The following is a 24,159-nucleotide window of genomic DNA, read 5'->3' as shown; positions in this document are numbered from 1 at the left end:
GTCCACGATAGGTTGTTGGCCATAGGAAATGGCCTATGATGAAACCTATAGTACTTGAAGAGACCTTTCCAAAAAGGTATCGAACGCGCCAAATCGTGATAATATGATCACGTTACAACCCCGGGAATTTGACTGCCTAACTAACCCCAACGGGGCCCACAAAATCTTGGTGTTACATCTCCTGGGTTACAGTTTTTGTTGTTTAGGGTTTTCTCATGTTTTCCAATAATAAATAGGCCCTTGAACCTCATTGTAACACAGTTTAGAGGCATGTAGCTACCACATCTCTACTTAGAGATAAGCTACCATCACCCGAGCTATCTTATTTCAATTTTGTTTGTAAGGATACTTCAATATTGTTCTATTAATGAAATGAAGTGTTTTTCATTTGCATATTTGTGTTTATGATTATATTTGTAAGTTGTTGCATTCCTATTTAAGTTCAGATCAGTGGTATTAGAGCAGTCTTCTCTTTCTTTGTTTTTCTTTACATGTCCCCAATGAAGTCAGGGTATAAGGACTTAGGGCTTGATCTGGTTGAATCATTGCAAGAACAACCTCGCAAAACCTGACGACCTCCCATGGTGGAAGAAAATAAATATGAGGGGGTAGGAGATCCTTTCAAAATGTTTCTTGAGGAATCCCTCGAGCGAAAGAGGGGTGCGATGATGGATAACTTTGCCCAAATCCTTTGACAACTACCCACAAGCAATGCATCTTCATCTAGCATCCACTCTGGAGGCGCCACTCCTTTTAAGGTGCAAGTTAACTTCTATATTGCCATATTCGAAGGCATGATAGATGCCGATGTTGTAGATAAATGGTTAAATTTTTTGGAAGGATATTTTCAGTTCATGACTTTTCCAATAGGGAAAATATTACTTTTTCACTTCTCAAAGTTTCCCCACACGTCAAGGACTGGTGTGAAACATACTGTGAAAAAAAGGACGAGAGTGAACCCTCATTGTTTTCAGCAGCACCCACTTGGAATTCTTTTCAAGACACCATCAAGTAACAATATTACCTTATCGGGAGTTATGTAGACAAATACATAAAGTGGACGATGCTATGGCAGGGAAGGGACCTATATGTGCCATAGTTCACAAATACTTTCCATGCCCTTCACACGAAGCTGGGTATCAAGGATACTAAGCGACATTTGGTGGTCAAGTACCGCGACTGTCTACACAAGTACATCTAGGATGAGATGGAGTTCCTGGACATTTCCCCACACTACACGACGTATCGGTACATTGTCAATATTGAGCAAAAGTTTAAACAGAAGAAGTCAGACTTTGGATCTATGAATCCAAAGCAAGGAAAAGGCACCCCCAAACCATAGAACAAAGGGCCAAGAAAAGGCAAGGCTAGCTAGGAAAACCCGTTGAAGCCACAAGAAAAGAACAACACCACAAAGATGAAGAAGGACAAGGGAAAATAGTGTGAGTTTTATAAGATATCCACTCACAATAGAAGTGAGTGTCGGGCCAAGCAGTCACTGGTGGCTGAGCTGAAGGCTTCCGAATCAAACGCAGGTCCTGACTCTGAATCAGAACCCGATAAGGGAACTAACAAAGGGAAGAAAATCATTGATGCAGAGCCTAGTGTGACCATGGCCACCACCAAGATCTAGAAGATTGATCCTGAAGATCTAGAGAAGGGGTAACACCTCTTCCACTCATAGATGTGGGTGAAGGGTTCTCCACTATAGTTCATTGTCGATAGTGGAAGACAAAAGAACCTCATTTCATCAGAGGTTGTGAAGTAGCTGGGCCTAAAGACTACAACACATCCACAATCGTACACCATCGAGTGGCTTTACCAAGGACGAGATCTTCGTGTCAGCCAACAGTGTCGCCTCCCTTATAGCATCAAGCCCTTCACGGATGAGGTACTATGTGATGTTTCTCCCTTTTAACTTTGTGATGTATTATTAGGAAAACCATATTTGTGGAAGAGGCATGTTGTATATGAGTCTATACCTCGCCCTGTTATTATTACTTTGGATAATAAGTTGTACAGGATATCGGAGGTAGCCTCGCCTACTTCCATCTCTTTGATCATTGCAAAGCAATGTAGGAAGATCATTTCTGAGACCAGGAAATTTGTTTTACTTATGATTTTCCCCCAAGGAAAGAACCTAGGTAGGGATCCTCTGCACAACAACAACATATGGACAAGGTCGTGGAGGAGTAATGCACCTTTGGCCTGAACCAAGATCAATATCTGTGGTACATGATTGATAAGTAGGGTGTACATGTGGACCCATACAATATATAAGTCATTCATGATTGATCAGCCCCAACCACTCTAATAGAGCTCCGCAACTTTTTGGGTCTTGCCAATTTCTACTGTAGGTTCATGTTGGGGTTCTCTCATATCACTTGGCCTTTAAGTCAAGTCACCAAGGGCGAAATGAAAGCAATTTTTTTTTGGTTGGAAACCCAACAACAAGCGATCTCCGAGTTGAATAATCACCTCTTTTGTACACCTGTGCTCACATTACCAGACCTGCAACAACCATTTGAGATTGAGGAAAATGCCTATGACTATGTTATTGGTGCGGCTCTTACTCAGCATGGGCATCAAGTGGCTTACCACAGTGAGACAATTTCAGACACAGTCCGAAAGTACACCCCTTATGACAAAGTAATGTATTTCATTGTGAAAACCTGTCGTCATTGGAAGAATTACATTCTAGGGAAGGAAACATCTATCCACAGAGACCACTGACCTCTATAGTTCATACAGACACAAGGGAAGTTTCAAAACGATCGCCATAAAAAATAGTCCACCTATCTGCAACAGTTCCATTTGAACATTAAGTATAAGAAGAGAAACACCAATAATGTTGTTGATGGCCTCATCTGACCACATTCATGGCACTGATCACTGTGCTCGACTCCTTTGGGCTTGAGACATTGAGGTGGCTACATCTTTACAAGAGCAATCCAAAATTCGGAAACATATACGAGACACTCCTGGAAGGGAAGCAAGTTCACAGTTATTCCACTTGGGACACATCTGTCTTCCTTCAAGTGAGTGTGCCAAGATGATTTGGGAGGCGCACTATAGTCGGCTCATTGGACATTTCAGAGTAGAGAAAACAATGGCGGTATTGCAGAAGTAATTTTATTGGCTGATACTTCATCAGGATGTTAGGAAGTACATTAGATCCTACACCACCTGCGCCATTGCCAAACCAACCATCAAGAAGAAAGGCTTGTATACTCCTCTACCTACTCCTAGATGGCCTTGGGAATCTATCTCCATGGATTACATGTTGGGCCTTCCTTCCACTAAGCACGACAACGATTGCGTTTTCGTGGTCGTCGATAGATTCTCTAAGATGGCCATCATAGCCGCCTACAAGAAGAGTATCACAACAAAGACCACTGCTAAGCTCTTCTTTGATCGAGTGTGGGTACACTTTGGGATCCCACAGTCCATTGTCTCAAATTAGGACAATAGTTTCTTGAGTGCATTTAGGTCAAATCTTTGGTTGATGCTGGATACAAAAATTACTAAGTCCGCGATTTTTGATCCCCAAAGTGATGTCCAAACAAAGGTTGTCAACAGGATGATCGTACACATTCTGCACCTGTACAACTCGAAGCATCCACGCACGTGGGATGAAAGTCTCCCCTATGTCCAACACATCCATAATAGAGCTCTCCACAACACAACAAGTCACAACCCCTTTCAAGTAGGGTTGGGATTTCAACGATTATGCCATATTGATGTGGCCATACCATTTGTAGCCACTCAGGTAGATTCGGCTCACATTCAGTTTGAAGCTGAAAGGGCTAACAACTTCATTGAACGCATTTAACACATCTGCCAATAGGTCCATGATATATTGAATAGAGCAAATGCTAAGTACAAGCAACACCATAATCAACGTCGAGTGTCCCATAAGGTCCAAGTGGGTGACAAAGTTTGGCCACATTTGTAGAAGGAGCGCCTTGCTGGACCCCAGTACAAGCTTCGCCCACTCTGATATGGGCCATACACCATCACCAAGGCCATTGATGACAATGCTTTCGATCTCAACATCCCACTATTCCTTGGTATGCACCCAATGTTCAATGTAGACCACCTTCGGCCATACTTTCCACAATTGTTGGACACATCTGACATTGCAGAACAACCCACACCAACAAAGCTAAACCTAGACTACATGGAACATGTCACAACTGATCATATTATGGACACACAGATCGAGAACACCCACCAATAGTGGATATATCTATATCGAGATGTCAAGTAGACCAGCTCCTTCACCAGGGCAAGTGGTTCACTAGGGATCAGGTTCAACAACAATTTCCTCACCTCATGGAGGCTCTGCACGAAATGGGGACCATTGCTTACTAAGGGGGGAGGAATGATCCAGGTGGATATTGGTGGCCACCCACTATTCCACCTAGACCCCCTAGTCAGTTTCATCTGTTTTCTTGTTCATTTCAACATTCACTATTTTTAGCAGTTTTTCAAGTCCTGAACATCCGAAGTAGTTTTGATCCCCTAAACTATGTTTTTTTGGGGTTCGCCGTAGGCCCGCTATCATTAGTGAGGGCCTACGGTGAAACTTGTATTACTCGGAGAGACCTTTCCAACAAGGCATCGTACGCGCCAAACTGAGATAATATGACCAAGTTACAATCCTGGGAATTTGGCTGCCCAACTAACCCCAATGATGCCCACAAAATATTGGTGTTACATCTCTTGGGGTTAGGGTTTTGGTTGTTTAGGGTTTTCTCACGTTTTCCAATAATAAATAGGCAATTGAGGCTCATTGTAACACAATTCAGAGGCATGTACCTACCACATCTCTTCTTAGAGATAAGCTACCATCGCCCGAGCTATCTTATTTCCATTCTATTTGTAAGAATAGTTCATTATTTTTCTATTAATGAAATGAAGTTTTTTTCTGTTGCATCTATGTGTTTATGATTATATTTGTAAGTTGTTGCATTCTTGTTTAAGTTCAGATCAATGGTATCAAAGTGGTATGCTCTTTCTCTGATTTTCTTTGCAAGTCCCCAACGAGGTCAGGGTATAAGTAGTTAGGGCTTGATCTTGTTGAACCATTACAAGATCAGCCTCGCAAAACACGACGACCTCTCATGGCGGAATAAAAGAAAGATGAGGGGGTAGAAGATCCTTTCAAAATGTTGCTTGAGGAAGCCCTTGAGTGACATAATGACATGATGATGGATAACTTTGCCTAGATCCTTCGACGACTACCCACAAGTGATGCATCTTCATCTAACATCCACTCTGGGGGCACCACTCCTTTTAAGGTACAAGTTAAGTTCGATATTCCCATATTCAAAGGCCTGATAGATGTAGATGTTGTAGATGAATGGTTAAATATGTTTGAAGAATATTTTTCAGATCATGACTTTTCCAATCGGGAGAAGATTGCTTTTGCACTTCTCAAATCCGCCCCACACATGAAGGACGGGTGGGAAACCTACTGTGAATAAAAGGACGAGAGTGAACCCTCGTTGTTTTCAGCCACAGCCACTTGGAATTATTTCTGAGATGCCATGAAGTAAAAATATTACTCTATCAGGAGCTATGAAGACAAATACATAAAGTGGACCATGCTATGGCACAGAAGGGGCCAAGATGTGCCAAAGTTCACAAATACTTTCCATACCCTTCGCAGGAAGCTCGGTATCAAGGATATTGAGCGTAATTTGTTGCTCAAGTACCACGTTTTCTTACACAAGTACATCTAGGACATGATGGAGTTGATGGACATTTCCTCACTCGGCACATCGTATCGATACACTATCAAGATTGAGCATAAGTTTAAACAGAAGAAGTGGGACTTTGGATCTGCTAATCCAAATCAAGGAAAAGGCACCCCCAAACCAGAGAACAAAGGACCAAGCAACCAAATAACAATACCATGAAGATGAAGAAGGACATGAGAAAATGGTGTTAGTTCCATAAGAGCTCCACTCACAATATAAGTGAGTGCCGGGCCAAGAAGTCACTCATTTCTGAGTTGAAGGCTTTCGAATTAGACACAGGTTCCGACTTTGTGTCAAAACCTGATAAAGGAACTGACAAAGGGAAGAAAATAATTGATTTGGAGCCTAGTACCATCATGGGCAACACCAAGATCGAGAAGATTAATATTGAAGATCCAAAGGAGGGGGAATACCTCTTCCACTCACAGATGTGGGTGAAGGGTTCTCCCCTACAGTTCATTGTCAACAACGGGAGCCAAAAGAACCTCATTTCAACAGAGGTCATGAAGTAGCTGGGCCTAAAGATTACATGACATCCACAATCATACACCATCAGGTGGATTCACGAAGGATGAGATCTTTGGGTTGGCCAGAAGTGCCTCCTTCCTTATAGCATCAAGCCCATCATGAATGAAGTATTGTGTGACGTTGCTCTTCTTGAAGTTTGTGATGTATTATTAGGACAACCATACTTGTGGAAGAAACATGTTGTATATGAGTCTAGATCTCTTTATGTGATTATTACTTTGGATAATAACTTGTACAGGATATCGAAGGTAGCCCCGCCTACCGCCATCTCTTTGATCACTGGAAAGAAATGCAATAAGATCATTTCCCATACCAATAAATTAGTTTTCCTTATAATTCGCCCCTAGGGCAAGAAGAAGGTTGTGGGCACGGCTTCTAGGTAGGGCTCCTCTGCACAACAACAACAGATGGACAAGGTCCTGGAGAAGTACATGGATATTTTCGCCTCACCCACATGGGTATCATTGAACTGTCAGGTCAAGTACTCCATCGATCTGACCTCGAACACGCCACTGCCTAATGGACCGATCTATCGATGCTTTTTTCTAGAGAACGCTGAGATCAAGAGGCAGATTTAGAAAATTTTGCAGAAATGACACGTCAGGCCAAGCTCATCACCTTGTGGGAGCCCAATTATATTGGTACAAAATAAGTATGGGACTTGGAGGCTCTATATTGACTATCTGGCATTGAACAAGATCACTATTTGGAAAAGGTACCTAATCCCGCGAATTGATGACCTTCTGGACCAGCTTAAGGGGGCCAAATATTTCAACAAGATTGACTTGAAGTCAGGTTATCATTAGGTGCCTATTAAACCCTCTTATGTGTGGAAGACCACCTTCAAATCCGAGGGCCTTTTCGAATGGTTGGTCATGCTATTCAGATTGACGAATGCCCCTGCAACCTTCATGAGACTGATGGAGGACATCTTACGACTCTTCACCAATGCATCCATGGTGGTGTATTTAGATGACATCTTGATCTTCAGCAAAAGTTTGGAAGAGCACCTCCACTGTATTTGATAGGTCCTTCAAACCTTGCGAGAACACAAGTTGTGTGCTAACTTGGAGAAATGCACCTTTGGCCTGACCTAGGTTCAATATTTGGGGTACATCATTGATGAGCAGGGTGTACATGTGGACCCATCCAAGATACAAGTCATTCAAGATTGGCCAGCCCCAACCACTCTAACAGAGCTCCACATCTTTTTGGGTCTTTCAAATTTCTAGCGTAGGTTCATGTTGGGGTTCTCTCATATCACTTAGCCTTTAAGTCAAGTCACCGAGGGCGGAGTGAAAGCAAAGTTTGTTTGGTCGGAAACCAACAACAAGTGTTCTCTGAGTTGAAGAATCGCCTCTATTCTGCACCTGTGCTCACATTACCAGACCTGTAACAACCATTTTAGATTGAGATAGATGCCTCCGACTATGTTATTGGTGTGGTTATTACTCAGCATGAGCATCCAGTGGCTTACCACAGTGAGAAACTTTCAGACACAGTCTGAAAGTACCCCACTTATGACAAAGAAATGTATTCCAATGTGCAGGCCTGCTGTCAATGGAAGCATTACATTCTGGGGAAGGAAATGATTATCTACATAGACCACCGACTTCTACAGTTCATACAGACGCAAGGGAAGTTGAAGAACGATCACCATAAAAAATGGTCCACCTATCTGCAACAGTTCCATTTGAACATTAAGTATATGAAGGGTAGCACCAATAATGTCGTTGATTGCCTCAGCCAACCACTGGTCATGGTGCTGACCACTGTGCTCGACTCCTGTGGGCACAATACATCAGGGTGGCCGCATCTTTACAAGAGCGATCTAGAATTCGGAAAAATATACTAGACACTCCTGGAAGGGAAGCAAGTTACAAATTTTCACCTTCAGGATGCACTATTATGCCATGTGGGACACATATTTGTTCCTTCAAGTGAGCGTGCCAAGATGATTTCGGAAACACACTACAGTTGGGTGGCTAGACAATTCAAAGTAGAGAAAACAATGGCAATATTGCAGAAGTATTTTTATTGTCCAAAACTTCCTTAGGATGTTGGGAAGTACATTATATCTTGCACCACCTACGCCATTTCCAAACCAACCATCAAGAAGAAAGGCTTGTATACTCCTCTACCTACTCCTAGCTAGCCTTGGGAATTTGTTTCCATGGATTACATGTTGGGCCTTCCTTCTACTAAGTATGGCAACGATTGCGTTTTAATGTTCGTCAACAAATTCTCTAAGATGGCCATCATGGCGGCCCACAAGAAGAGTATCACAACAGAGGCCACTGCTAAGCTCTTCTTTGAGCGAGTGTGGGTACACTTTGGGATCCCATAGTCCATTGTATCAGATTAGGATAACAGATTCCTGAGTGCATTTTGGTCAAATCTGTGGTTGATGCTGGATACAAAACTTGCTAAGTCCATGGCTTTCCATCCCCAAACTACTTCACCAAGGCAATTGGTTCACCAGGGACCAGGATCAACAAAAATTTCGTCACCTCATGGAGGCTCTACACACAATGGGGACCATTGCTTCCTAAGGGGGGAGGAATGGTCCAAGTGGATATTGGTGGCCACCCGCCTATTCCACCTAGACCCCCCAGTCAGTTTCATCTGTTTCCTTATTCATTTCAGCATTTACTATTTTAGTAGCTTTTCAGGTCCTAAACTTCCGGAGTAATTTTGATCCCCTAAACAATGTTTTTTTTTGGTTCTGTGGTAGGCTTGTTGCCATAGGTAGGGGCTTGCAGTGAAACCTGTAGTACTCAAAGAGACCTTTCCAACAAGGTATCGTACGTGCCAAACAGAGATAATATGACCAAGTTACAACCCCGGGAAGTTGGTTGCCCAACTAACCCCAACGGTGCCCACAAACTCTTGGTGTTACATCTCCTGGGGTTAGGGTTTTCTCATGTTTTCCAATAATAAATAGGCCCTTGAGCCTCATTGTAACATATTTCAAAGACATGTAGCTATCACCTCTTCTTAGAGATAATCTACCATCACCCAAGCTATCTTATTTCAATTATGTTTGTAAGCATAGTTAAATATTTTTCTATTAATGAAATGAAGTGTTTTTCTGTTGCATCTCTCTGTTTATGATTATATCTGTAAGTTATTGCATTCATGTTTAAGTTCGAATCAAGATATGCAGAAACAAAGTATGTAAGAGAAAAATGATCTAAAGCCTAGCAATCTGCAAAGGAAAATAACCACATATTTTTGGCTTGCTACTGTAGACTCTTTAACCTCACTTCCCACAAGAGAGGTGGTAATCAGGCCTGCAACAACAATTTTTCTTGCAAGTAAACTTATACTAAGAAAGAAGGAAATGTTGCTACTAAAAATAATGCATAAATAAAATACACAAAGAGAGACTGGAGCCTTTGGGTTGGGCCCTAACCCAAGGGGACTCAACCCTCTAAAACAAACTCAGATGTGAGACAATAGTAAACTTTTCATTAACATAAAATGAAGTTCAAATACATCATGCAAAGGAAAAAATGGCAGTCTCAATCTTTTGGCTCTTAATAGCTCTCCCTCTCTCAAAAAATTTGAATTCGAGCGATCCCTTAGGCTTGTTTATTTATACAAATATGACTAAGGGGAAATCTTCTTGGAAAGAGGACTGCTTCCCTCCAAAATCTTGAAAAACGTGGATCTATCTCCCTTAGATCCTTGCAATTACTTGAGTTCATTGGATGCCAGTAGACCTTGAGTTGTTGATGAGTGATTTTAGGGATCAAGTCAAGTTGAAGGAGAGTAAATGTTGGAAACAAGCCTCCTACATCTCCTCTAGATGTGTCCAATGTACCTTTGCATAGTAAATGCACTAAAAAATGCTCTTTTCCCTACACATTTACCACATTAGGCCACGAAGTATGACAAACATCCTTTAGTCTTCTTACTAAGCACATTAAATCCAAAAAGATGCTAACTAATGTGAGAAAAGAACTTATAGGCTAGAGGATAGTAAAATGGGCCTTATAATAAGCCTATTGATGGGGCCCATCATCACCCCCCCGCTGAAGGTGTTTCTCACCCTTTGAGCAACTTACTCACTTATTTGTAGCTCATGCATGGCCCTGGTGGCCTCTCTGACATCCCAAGGCACCTCAAATGGCGTGCCTTCTTGTGAGTAGAATGTTGCAATTGCCTCTATGGCTACCCACTTCCTTTGTTCCTCTCCTTGATCTCTTCTCTCTTGTAGGCCCAATAGCAAGGGAGGACTAAGGTTTAGCCCAATCCAATTGATCTTCAACCTTTTAAAAATTATTTTATAGAATGGGGTTCTCTCCAAGGTATTCCTTAACCTTTCAGGGGAGTGATATTCCCTAATTTGTAGACTGCGGGCATAGCATGCCATCTCATTTGGAAATCCTTCAAACTCTCAGTCCCTGATAGCCCAAAGGTACCTTCGAAATGGAAAATGGATTGTTCTTATTTTTCCAGGTAGTGAGGGGCCAATTTGGTATATTTAGAGATAAGGTTATGGTTTCTTATGACAACCTTGGGACTTATTAACTCTGCTCTGATGCAGAGGGGCACCCTTTTTTCTTCATGGACAAGTAAAGAGGTCGAAGCCATCAGAGGTGTATCTCCAAACCTTGCATTGGGGTCCCAAAGGTTCATTTATGTGAGGATCATGTTGTACATATAAAACTCAACCACTTTGTCCCTATCTTAAATGCTTACCTGTTGGCAGAAGTCAATGAACTTCAAATAATCTTGAAATGGGAGAGATCCATGTTGTTCCACTACCTTAATTTGGAATTTCAGCCATTATTCTTTGAGGAATATGGCATATGATTTTTATGGTTGCCTGCATTGGGTGGCCTCCATGGACAAGCTTTCCATGGTGGCAAGTTGTGCCTCCCTTTCTTGTAGTTTCTCTCTTAACCTTTGGTTTTCTAACTGTAGCTAGTCCCTCATGATTGATTCTTTGAGCCTCAAGTCAACCATTTCCTTAACCATTTGTTGCATATCCTCCTCCATGAGGCTTGCATCCTCTACTTTATTTTATTTGGAATTTTTCATCCATCAATGAGTTCGACTCCTTTCATTTTCTATTTCAAATAGGAGGGAAATTGCAGTTTTTTCAGGTATAATTCTTCCCGCTTCAATAAACTTATAATAAGATCCAAGATTAGGTTGTGCATCAGACCCTTGGAGTCTTTGTGGACCTTTTCCCTCCTCTTGAGGTGTTTCTTTACCTTCCAGTAGTAGTTTCTCCTTATCCTGCAACAATTTTTTCCTTTCCTATAACATTTTTGTTCTAGCAGTTTTGTTCTTTCGTGTAGCAAGGCAGTTTCTACTTGGAGTTGCTTGGTTGTGATTGCCCTAGTGGTTGGCCTCCTTTTGTATGTCTGAGGTTGCTTTCCCTTGGATTTGATGGATGTAAGCTTCTTAATCTTCCCTTTGCCTCGTGCCAGTTCTCTCTCTCGGTGGCTGACAAATTCCTCAATTGTGATTGGGACTGTTGAAGGACGTTGAGGCTTCCCTTGTTTGAACTTAGTGCTATTCATTCTTTTAAAGTATAAGGGGCCTTTTTTGGGCTACCTCCTCTTGGGTTTGATAGGTGTGCTAAGGTTTGCTAGGGTAGAAACCACCTCTTTCTCTATATTCCCTTCTAAGAGGCTTATCTACTGCTTTTGTTTTCTCTTATTCCAAGGTCTAGAAGGATCTCCAAGGATATCTTTTGTTGCCTTTTGTTCCCCTTCCTCTCTTCTCCATCTTCTCCTTTAATTTCTTCTTCCTTCTCTTATGTTTCTTCTTCCTATTCTTCACCCTCTTCTTCCTCCTCTTGTTCACCTTCTTCCTTAACAACATTTGATTTGGTGGTCTCTTCATGTTGTGCCAGAGTTTGGGCTTGTGTCTCGATGAAGGCCTCCTTATCCTTGTCCATGAAATCAATCCATAAAACAAGGCTCTTGATATGACTTAAGGCATTCATAACAATGAGCCTTATGAGGCCATGATGGGTAATGTACTGGTGTTTCCCTACTCTCACCCTCTGGCTCATTTTAATCATGGATTAAAGGAGAGAATTTGGAATACTGATCCTGCTTGGGATGGGCAGCTCTATTTGGAACCTCAACTCATAGAGTAGTATAAATTGATAGGCATACACAACACTCAACCTTACTTCACAAGATATTTTCTTTAGGATGATATAGGCCACTTCATCCCAAGGGTAAGGAAGGCTCTCCCTTCTAATTCCATTATTGTCTTCCACTAGCTTCTCTTCAGAGAGGAAGAAATTTTTCTTAGTTGTGATGGCTTTTGTTTTATCTTCCTCGTCCCATATAACTCCTAAAGGTATGGTGGTCACTTTTCTAATGAGATCTGCATTCAAATGGACGGCAAGTCCGCTTACAATAGTGGTGGCATTGTCTTCCCCTTGAGAGTGATGATGAGCACTAGTATTGTAGCAAGGATGCTGCAACTCCTGGGCTACCAGCTTTACTTTATCAACCCGAGGTTCGTAAAAACTTGGAGGTGACAGTGCTGTATACACAAGTAAAAGTGATGGTTCTGCCTGTTGTCACTGTTCAGCTGGCGAAAGACCACTGGGGTTTCAAGCCATACTTCTATGGAGTTAGAAAAAGCTTGATTCTTTGATGGAAGAACGGTGAATCTATTCTAAGAGAGAGCTACTCTATTGCAATAATGGAGAAGGTCGACATGTAATGCTAAATCACACCATTTCCCAACTAATCACTATGAAACTATGCTTGTCAGAAATGCTAAATCAACATGAACCAAATGCTACTATTTAAGTTATAGAAGTTAGAAGCATGAAAAATCACTAATGTGTGAGTAAAGAGACTGAACTAAATCTGTTTTCGCTTTTTTGTCTTTCTGTGCAAAATCAAGTATGCAAACTAATTGCTTCTGTTGATATGGCAGGGGAATTAAGGATGTTTGAGGATGGTTGGAGGGGTTATGAGATAGTTGGATGGTGTGCAATACCCTTGGTATGCTTTTGGTGACTTCCTAGAGGTTTTCCATCAATTCAGCCTCAAAACATGCCATTTTAGGAAAACCTACAGGATGTACTAGAAACCTACAGGATCACCTGTAAACCTACTGGATACAGTCAAGAGAAAAATGTGAGGCATTGGAGGTGATGGAAGGCCTAGGAAAGGTGTGTGATGGGTGGAATGGAGTGGGAGAAGGTCTAGGATCACTCAGAAGTCAACATCCAAGATAGTATATGGTTGGATTCACTCGATGTGCTTGGAAGAATTTCTATGAAAAACTGGTGAAGGTGATGGTGAAAACAAGGAATGGCTAAGGTGGATGGAGTGGAAGGTGGCTACTGACTATGAAGTCTTAGTCTCCTCCTAAAGCACCTACTCTGCATAAAACATGTATATATTCCAAAAAACTATGCAAATAAGAAACATTTTCATAAACTAGAAAAGCAGAATTAATGAATTAAGTGCCTACACCATGCATGAGGAAATTTGCTGAAAGGAATGAAAGCATGGATGAGATCTAATGTAGAAATGAAGATGAAAAAGAGGACAATGGAAATATACCTTGCAAAAATAACCAAGTACTAATTTAAATACAACAAACTCCAAAGCTCATAAAAGAACTAGAAATCTGTGTTTTTGTGGCTACTTAAGGGTCCCTTCCTCAAGTCATGATCCCAGAGGGAGGAGTGAGGTTGAGACACCTGCTGAAAACCTTATGGTGATTCTTTTATCCCTGTTAACCTGCTACTAAATTCAGGCACAAATGGAAGTAAACTAATAAACTACCAATCTAATCTACACTACTTGTAATGGAAAGGCATCTAAAAAGAAAATTAACAAGGAAGCTATGAAACTACACTAAACATACATATACAAGAAAGAGGAGCCTTGGCTACTAGGGTTGGGCCCTAACCCAAGAGCTTCAACCCTCTGAGTTAACTCAGTGCTGGTTCAAAACAAAACTCATTCTTATTACCAAAACAACAAATTACATCAATAGAACTTTCCCAAGTCTGGAGCTCGAAAATGGCTTAGAGTTTTACAATCAAAATCTGAATCCTACTGAGGTCCTGGGCCTCTCTACTTATACAACTGAAGTATCCAACTAATTCCTTAAAATTAGGAAGGCTTGGCTCCCAAACTCGAGATAAACTAGTGCTTTGTCTTTCACTTACTCGGCTGCCTTCTAATCCTCATGATTTGGTTGTTTGCACTCCGAGATGATGTGATGAATTGAGGAATATTCGAATGGAGGAGTAGTAAATGAGGAGGATTTACCTCCTACAATCCCTCTCCATTTTCCCATTCGAGTTTTGACCTTAGTCTTTTCCAAAATTCCTTGATTTTCTCCTTTGATCCCGCATTCAATGCATATTAGTCCACTAAGCATAATATCCCACTCTAACTCACTTTATAAACAAAATATAATAAAAAACATGTAATAAGTTATGAGAAAAGTTGGTTTGACTAAGCTAGGAGGTGAATTAAGGCCCACATAATTACCCAATGATGAGGCTCATCGTCACCCCCTACTAAGAGTGTTCCTCATCCTCTGAGAAACTTAATCAATATCCATATCCTTCATGGCTCTAGTGGCCTCTCTGACATCCCATGCCTCTGTTGCGGTCTTCTCCTCTTTTTCATAGAATCCTGCTTTCTTTTCTACCTCCTCCCACTGCCTCTTTTCTTCTTCTTCCCTTCTCCCTTCTAGCATCCCTAAGAGTAGTGGTGGACTGAGTTTTAGGCCAATCAAATTGACTTTCAACCTTTGCATAGATTGCTTATACATGGGTGTCCTGTTTAGTGCCTCTTTGAACCTTTTAGGAGAGTTATACTCTCTTATCTTTAAGGTGTTTGGCAGTGTGTTCCATCTCCTTAGGCAAGAATGTATGTTATCATCTCCTAATAGCCTGAACATGTCCTCAAAATGTGAAATTGATTACTCTTGGGCAGAAAGATATCTAGGTGCAAGATGAGGATCATTTGCAATCAAATTGTGGGTACTGATGAGGGCCATGGGATTTGATTGTTCAAATCTGATCACAAGAGGTGTTGAGAGATTAAATTGGTGAATTAAACCTCTTAATTTTAATTGTCAATCCGGGTTCATAAGCATGAGTTGCCTTGCACTTTCTTTGTTCAGTGCTTGATTAGAGTTTTAACATTTCCTTATAATAACTAGCGGGGTAATAAACACATGAATTCTTTCAAACTTAAAAGAAATCAAACATCTAGCTGATATGAGCAGACCCAACAATAAAATTTAATCTAAAGACTTCAAAAATCTTTACAAACTTAGCCTAGGATTGAAATCCAAACTTAACAAGCTATTGAATTCTTTACTACTGATTTCAAGTGAATACCTAGTCACACCAGACTTAATCAATCAAAAACACTTGAGTTCTGGTTTTAATTCTTACAATCCACACTCAAAAAGGAATAAAGATTCACTATTTGTGATAGCACTTCCAATTCTAGCTTAAACAAGCAATCTGTACTTAATTGACTCGTTCCCTACCAAAGATTTTGAAGTTAAGTACTGAACTGAACACTCTATTTCACTCTTTGATTCACCAACTTAATTTTGTGTTCTCAATCAACTGCATACAGGTCCTAATTAATCATAGTGATGAGAATGACTTCAAACATTAAGTCTAATCAATACATGGCAATCCAACAAACAATTCTGAGAAACTGTACTTTAAATCACCCTACAATCACACCAATCCTCAACTATAAGTTAAAATCAAGGCATTGTTGTTGACATTCAATCAGACATCTAAATTATGAGAAATATAATCAAGCACGAAACAGGGGAAATAAATAGTCCAAACAAAACTGATGAAATCAACTATCACTCGAGACAGGGGAATCAATAATTCAACTAAAACTAATGAAATTGCTTTACCAACTAATCACACTAAACACCCTTTTGCATTCTGAGTTTGATTCACACACTTATCAATCAAGAAATCTATCTACCACGCGAAACTTAACTATAAAAAATCATTCAAATCAATATTCTGAAAGCAGTGTTTTGTTTGTATATACATTTATGAAGACAACCTAACATCAATCCAATCAGCTGAAAATCAAACCAATTTTATGCCAATCACAGTGTTCAAACAATTGACAAGTATTTCCTTATGTCGCATCACCTACAAAACAATCCAATAGAGAGTCAATCGATCCAGTTATTAGAGGAAACGAAGAAACGATTTGGGAATGGAGTGATATCACTCTAAACTAACTCAAATCCCATTCATCCCTGATCTTTGAATATCTTATTCGATTTAAGTATTTAAAAGTGATTTTGACACTGTCAATGGATAAACAAACTCTTCTCAATCATTAAATGACCATGTAGTTCGATAGATTCCATGCACATCTATGTAAAATGCAAATCAATGTGATGGCGAGGTTTATGAGTAGAGTATGACTTTGTCCCGAGAGTAAAAATGAGAATCACCCGAGAGATTTTGATTTTGGATTGTTTAAACAAAGGGATGTAAGAGCATCAACAAATTAGCATATTATAATCAAATGAAACTAAGATAATTCTCCTTGCAGCAAACTAAACTGATAATAAATCGCAGAGAACGAAGAACTGACTGCAACTAACACACAGAGTTACTGTTATGCAATGTACAAAGCTAAACCCAGATGGGTAGGCCCGGCCACACCTGGGAGCTGACTAACTTATAGTAAGGGAGAGATTTCAATCGAAATCAACTTGTCATCACCAAACATTTAATTCAAATTCAAGGCAGAACCATTGTAAACATTTTTATTAAAAATAAGTCATGCAATACACAGTAACCACTTCAACGTTTGTTCGCTAGCTCTAACATATTACATCATAACCTTTTATAGGCATTTAATTAAGTTTAAACAAATGAACTAAAGATGGTAAATAGTAACAACCCAACTAATCTACTCCTTCAGATCAGATGATTTGAACAACTGGTCCAAATTGGTTCAACAACCTCCAACCAATCCTAATCTTAGTGTCTGCTCCAGTCAAAGAGGATAATCACAGATCCTTGGCATAGCTGGAATCGAATGCATTCAAGTATGGTTGGAGGCAGTCTTACCATATAGAAACATACGGCCGCTTATCCCCTGTGTTGTTAGGTATCGAACCCAAGATAGCTCTTGAGTACGAAAGTGAGGAACCATGGTTCACTGCCTGCTTCTTCCCGTTGTCATCCTGCACATCTGCTGGAAGGTCTACACTTCGATCATAATAATTATTTAGTTTATGGATTAGCTACTCATATCTACTTAAATTCACCAATAAATAGCAAAATGTAATCATAAAATACTTTTCCTCAAAATGGAGATTAGGACAGTGATTAGAATAGTAGAATAGCAAGTAAGTAGGTTCAAGAGTGCCAAAAAGGTCAAAATAGGGATGAAAAATAGTAGTTGTGTGAAAAAAAAAAGGGATCAACATCCTCCCACACCGATTCTAATTCATGTCCTCATGCATCCATCAAAAAGAAACTTTGTTCAACCAAAAAAAAAAAAAAGACTATGGTAAAAGACCACCAGTCCTGATCATCACCTCGATCCCCTGTTTGATTGGTGGTGATCCTTTTTGAAATTGAAGGGCTAACCCTTTGGCATCCAACCTGTTGTCGCCAAAATACAAAGGTTTACATTTTGTTAGTCATGGTCTTAGATAAGTGTCAAGTCACCCTATGTCTCAATGGGTAGGTGGTAGGTTACGAGTCTGAAAGGCTTAATTTTTCATGTCCAAATAAAGTATAGCATGCTTTTTCTATGTTTCATGAGTCCTACAGTCTTGTTAGAAACTCATAGCTTAAGGCCAATTTGAAATTTTTTGGAATTAGCCCAAAACCACGTTTTTGTAGCGCAGACAGTGTAAATTGTCTGTTTTGCGCTATGAAAACGCTACTCTTTTCGTAGCGCTTTTCCCTGCGCGCTACGAAAGCATGGATTCATAAAAAAAGTCTTGTCAAACATCAATCCGTTCAAATTACGTTAAAATTTTCATTATTAGGTGTTAGCTAGGAGTCAGTCCTTAAGCATGCCATCACTCCAAACTCATCATTTCAAATTTAGGGTTCATTTTGAAAGATAATTTCAAAATTCGAAAGGGCTGGCTAGTCTTATCATTTTAGTGTGCATGCAAACCCTTGAAACAGAATTGTTTTCGAACAATAAACTTCAGTAATTGTTCACCAAGGTTTTCCTCATTCATCATTCAGGTGAAGCTGACCACCATTGGCAAGCAAGGTTGATCAATTGAGTTTCAAAAGAGGCCGGTTTTGTCATAGGAATTTAGAAGAAAAGATGACAGAGGAGAAGAAACGACACATGTCTGGGAATTTCTTGAGAATAGAGCTTGAAAGCACTGAGGTCCTAAACAGAGACAAAGCAGTTGTAGAAGCCTTCAAGAAAGCAGGGTGCTGGAAGTTTTGTAAGAAATTGCAGGGAGGGCACTTTCAGGTGACAAATGAGTTTGCACTCAATTTCAGTGGCTTAAGTACAAAGGTCAGAATGCTTAATTTGCAAATTTCTCCCGAGGTCATAGCGGTGGTGACAGAAATTCCTAGGGGGAAAGAGACATGGTTCAAAAACTTCAAATTCGACATGGAACCATGTAAGGTGTTCTTGAAGCCACAGTTTTCAGAAACCAACTTAACTAAGGCAGTTCCCAAAGACTACATCAAGGACAGCTATACCAACCTGCTCTTAAACATTCAGCGTTATTTCACCTGTGAAGGCAGATATCAAAAGGTTTATTCATATCATTTTAAACTCCTTTTACATTTTACTGGTATGATTTCTCTAGATTTTCCTTACTTCTTATTTCGAAGTATGGCTAAGATGGCAGATAAAGTACAATTAAAATCCCAAGGGTGTGAGACTTCCCTGTTTCATCATGGCCTAATAAAATTGATAGTTCTACATGAGCTCAGAAGGGTCAACAAATATTGATATTCGTTTTTGTTTTTATGTGACTTTGGAACAGAAAAACAAAGTGAAGACACTAGCCCTAGGGTTAGAGGACCTCCATTAGCAGAAACCAGCAAGTATGCAATGTCCAGGGCAAAAAGGTATGTTAAGTTAAAGCCTAGGAAGCATGTGAAAGAGCAAGCAAGCAAAACCCCAGCAGTCATTCTTGAAACTCCTAAATCTGCCAAGGAAAAAATATCTGAGGTTAAATGAAAGACACAAGAGAAGTTAACCAGCAAACCAGTTCAAAAGAGGTTGACTAGAATCCAAATTGCAAAGGAGAAAGGAAAAACAGTGATCTCAGGAGAAGGTTCAAGCTTGAAGGGTGATTTAAATGATATCTTAAATGCCATTGACATTAAAAAATCCCATTTGGTGTAGGCAGATGTGAGAAAATTTGATCAAAGGAAGTCGAAGAAAGTGAAACCGCCCAAGAAACTGGAATTTGAGGATGATGTTACAGCTTTCGTTTTTAAACCTAGAAAGACCTTAACCAGGCAATCCAAGAAGATGCAGGAGTCCAATGTTGAATTGGAGAGAAAAAAATAAACCTTTGCTTTTCAAGAGGATTTGATAGACTTACCATCTCCAAGACCTGAAGGAGACAAAACACAGTTCCTGCCACTCAAACAGAAAAGGCCAGTTATGAAAGAAAGTTTAAAGGCTGCCAATAATGAAATTGCTAAACTAAGAGTGAGAGCAAGAGAGCATGTTGTTGAAAGGAAAAATTTCAAAAGGATGAAGGTTCTCTGGGAGGCTGAAAAGGTGTCCAAACTAGAAATAGTTAGCAGTGAAAATCAATACCTCACCTAGACTGTTCCTGTAATCAAAGAAGCCAGATTTGTAAGGAAAATTAATACGCAGCTCAGAGCTACAAACAGGGGGTTGAAGAGGCAAATTGAAGATCTGGAAATACAACTAACCAAATCTGGAAAAGGGTCTACAACAATAATCAAACAGGGTGTTGAAAAGAGGCAGTGAAGGAGGTATATTATAACAGTTTCGGCAAACAAGAAGAATTTTGGCATATAAAGGAAGAACAACTATGAAGAAAAACATATATAAGGATTAGTGATTTTGATTCTTTATGGTTGATCATATAAGTCCTCTTGGAATTTTGAAAAAACTCCCCAAATTACATATATTTGAAGGCCGTGTTGAAAAAAGAACATACACAACAGTTTCGTAGAGCGCTACGAAACTGCTGAAGATGATTATTTAGCACTTCATGATTCTTTCCAAAAGTAAGGTCGGATTAGTTCCAAATTTTGAGGTTGCTGGTAGACATGTGATCAGTTATGAACTCTCAGATGGTAGTGGTGTAGATAGCAAAGCTTCAAGGAATATTTCATAGGTAATATAAAGGCTGTGCTACGAAAACAAAGTATTTTCGTAGCACAATCATGTTTCATCCTTTACACCATATGCTCGAATTTCCTTTTGCACAGGTGGAAAATGATACTTTAATAGATTATTAATGTATGCCACATATACACCAGCAAAAACCTGTTTGAAGATAAGCACCAAGGGTTAAGGGCCTTAAAAAGAGGAACTCTGTCTCCTACTTTTCAGGACAGTTAGGACATAACTCAAACAGGTTTTGCAACAACACTATGGACATCATCAAAATCGAAGACATGGTTGGAAGCTGATTTAAGAATGTATTGAAGACCCATATAAGGTTGTTGAAAGCATGTTCTAGGATTTTTACTCCTATTTGTATTAGGACTCTTAAAGACAGCTAGCTGTCAAGTTGTAATTAAATAGTTTGTTTTTTAATAGATAAGTGTCTAAGTTAGGAATTCGAATTCCTCTAAAGGTGGATGATAGTATCCAAGGATGTAAAACTCTATATTAAGCTTGAGAATCGAATTCATCGGGGTTGGAAATTTCATTAGTAAAGGAAATATTGCGTTATTGTAAAAAAATGTGGTTTTCATACTTAATACAGAGATCAATTTGATTACTCAAGATTCACAAAGAGTTTATGTGTTTGATGTTCTTATGGCTTTGTTCAATTACTTATTTTCAGTGGTACAAGCTTGTGATACTTAGAATTCATTGGAAAATGCTCTAACTTCCTTCACATGCTTGTAAACTGTGTTGTTTCATTGTGTTACCGTTTTATTCATAAACCTAATCTCTAAGTGCCTTGACTTCCATGTTTTGTTGATCATGTTGTTTTGTTGAAGACTATTTTGACTCCATAGCCCAATAGATATTTGCTAATCATAGTTTCAACCAGTCAACCAGTCATACTTTTGTTCATTTTGTTCCTAGAGTTAGCCATCTAATCATTAATAAAAAACCCTAAACCTAGTGAGAGAGCCCTCTCAGGTTGAGGAGGCTAAGCCTCAACCAAAAGATCGGTTTGAAAGAATTACTTAGAGTCTACTTGATCAGCAGCCTATCAAGGTCATATTTTGTGATAACACAACCGTTTGGCAGGCTTGTTCCTTGCTGCTTTTCACCGTAGGAGTCGCTTGTTTTTCCTGGCCAAGGCATCGTTCTAGGCGTACAACTTCATGTTAGAGTCTTGTACTTGTTGGTTCACATCCTTTACGAAATGGAATAAAACTTTGTATTTATTGGATTGTTCCCTGAGCTTGGTGATCATTTTTCGCAACTTGACAAGTCAGATCTTTAAGTTTTCTTCAACATCATATGTAGGGGCTCTAGTCGGGGTTGTCGACTGCTATGAGGTACTACTTCCGGGCGACTTTCCTTTGCATTATTTTGGAGAAGAATGAGGCATACTAACCTTTGTAATGCTCTTGCTTGCTGAAAGTTGGGTGGGAGACGAAGTCTCCATATCCCATGCAATATCCTTAGGGATATGCACCTTGGCCATGGTAGTGGGTTCTCCTTCTAGGGACATTCTCGATTGCTGGATGTCAACATCATGGAAGGACGAGATATGTATATGTTCGAAGCTAGTGCCTTCAACCTTGGACTACAGGGTATGGGCCATGCTTCGAGTCCAACAGAGGCCTTGAGCAGAAGTCTCGGCTGGGGGAACTAGGGGAGTGCTAAAGGGACACAAATATCGCCGACGTTTGGGTTTGGGTGTGGTGCTTTCAGGATTCAAGGAAGGATCTGCCAGGGATTCGAATGCATCACTTTTGGCAATGGGGCTTAATTCAGGTTGATTGGGCTTAGTTTGACCTCGTTCTCTTTTCCTTTTTGAGCCCACCAGGGCTTCCACAGGAAACTCTTTCTTGCCATCATTCAAACTGTCATTGGTTTTCTAAGGGAGTTCAGAAACCGGAGCGAGAGAATGGGTAGGTGTAGACTCATATTTGGATGGGGGCGTGGCATCTTCAAATTTTAGGGAGCGGCCTATTGCTTGTTGTTGACCCTTAGTTTGTGTTTCCTGCCCAGGGAATTCTTCAATTAGGAAGTCCTCCCATGACCGTTTTCATTTCTTAAGCTTGGCGACCAACATTATTTTAATTAAACTATGGTGGTATAGTGCAGTCTCGGGCTTCCTGCCCTCCGACTGCACACCTCTAGCCATCTTGTGCAAGCTTAACTTCAAAAAATGAGGAATATTCAACTGTTTACCTTCATTAAAATGTATCATGAGTTGAATATGGTATAGGAATACCACAACAAACCTTCCTTCGCAGGTCATGAAGCGCTGCAACATCATCAGTAATGGATGCCATCGTTCCTCTATACAGTTGCGGAGCACTCCTTTTGCCCAACTGATTGACCGGTAGGTAGGCTTCAAAAACAAGGTGCAATTGGGAATTTCTAGCTACCCACCTTTGGAAAATTTCTCGCCCATGGCCGGTAACCCAATGGCCCTGCTCATAGATTTCTCTATGACTTTGAAGTTTAAATTGGCGACATGGGCGTGCTTGCCATTGAAGCTTTGTGCGAATGCCATCACCACTTGATCATTATAGCCTTGAAACCTCTGTAGAAATGTCATCCAACCCTTCTCCTCCATAATACCTCTGCATTGCTCATACTCTGTGCTACATGTGAACTGGCCAAAGGTCGGTTCATGCCTATCCGCACCCATGGTGTCTGTGTTCAGCTACAATTCTCTTTCCCCCAATTCATCTCTACACCTTTGGCTCTCCCTGATTCTCTAACCATGGTCGCAGGCACCCTTGTATTAATTTTGAATGGAGGTTCATCATTATGACAGATGGGGACTGTGAGATCGTTACCATTATGGTGATCATCCCATCCACAGCCGGTTCATAGTGTGAATGCTTGATTTCCCTTTGCAATATTTTGAGGAAGCATGTGAGTATCTTGGCTGAGAGGTGGCTCGTCCTCCTCATGATTACTGAGAGGTGCTATGAAACAATGGCCAAGCACGGAGAGGGCAGACATCATCACATGGTGAGGATAGATCATGAGTGAGTGGCAGCTGTGGTTCATGTCTCGTCAATGTGCTGGAGGGTAATCGCTTATGAAATTGGGAATAGACAGGTAAGGAATCATGATATATGATTATGGGTGAACTTAGGAGGGATTCAGAGGTATACTTCTATGATATCATTTTAACCATCTACTAGTTAAATTCAAGCAGAATACAAGCATGTACCTAAACCACTTTAGCGATTTGGTGTCGATTGTGTGATCGGATGTGCTTACCAGAGCTTGAATGTAAGTAATGCTTGCTGCAATTGTGTGCCACGACCCTGATCCTGGAAATGGAACTCAATTAACATGTTGTATCCTTGGAAAATTGAGTACTGATCCCCTAGATCTGTACTTACACAGAATGAATTGTTAACCCCGATCATCTTTGACTGTTGGTGAAGATAGGTCCCGGCTCGGAAACATGTTGACATTTATATAACGATGATCTCTTATGATCCAGAAGAGTTCTACGTATACACTATGATAGCAATTGTAAAATTATA

This window comes from Pinus tabuliformis, chromosome 5_2 (genome assembly GCF_031772625.1).
Source record: "Pinus tabuliformis cultivar Carrire ecotype Pingquan chromosome 5_2, CPIR1, whole genome shotgun sequence".
In the NCBI taxonomy this organism is placed as follows: Eukaryota; Viridiplantae; Streptophyta; class Pinopsida; order Pinales; family Pinaceae; genus Pinus; species Pinus tabuliformis.
This window is presented reverse-complemented; position numbering follows the sequence as displayed.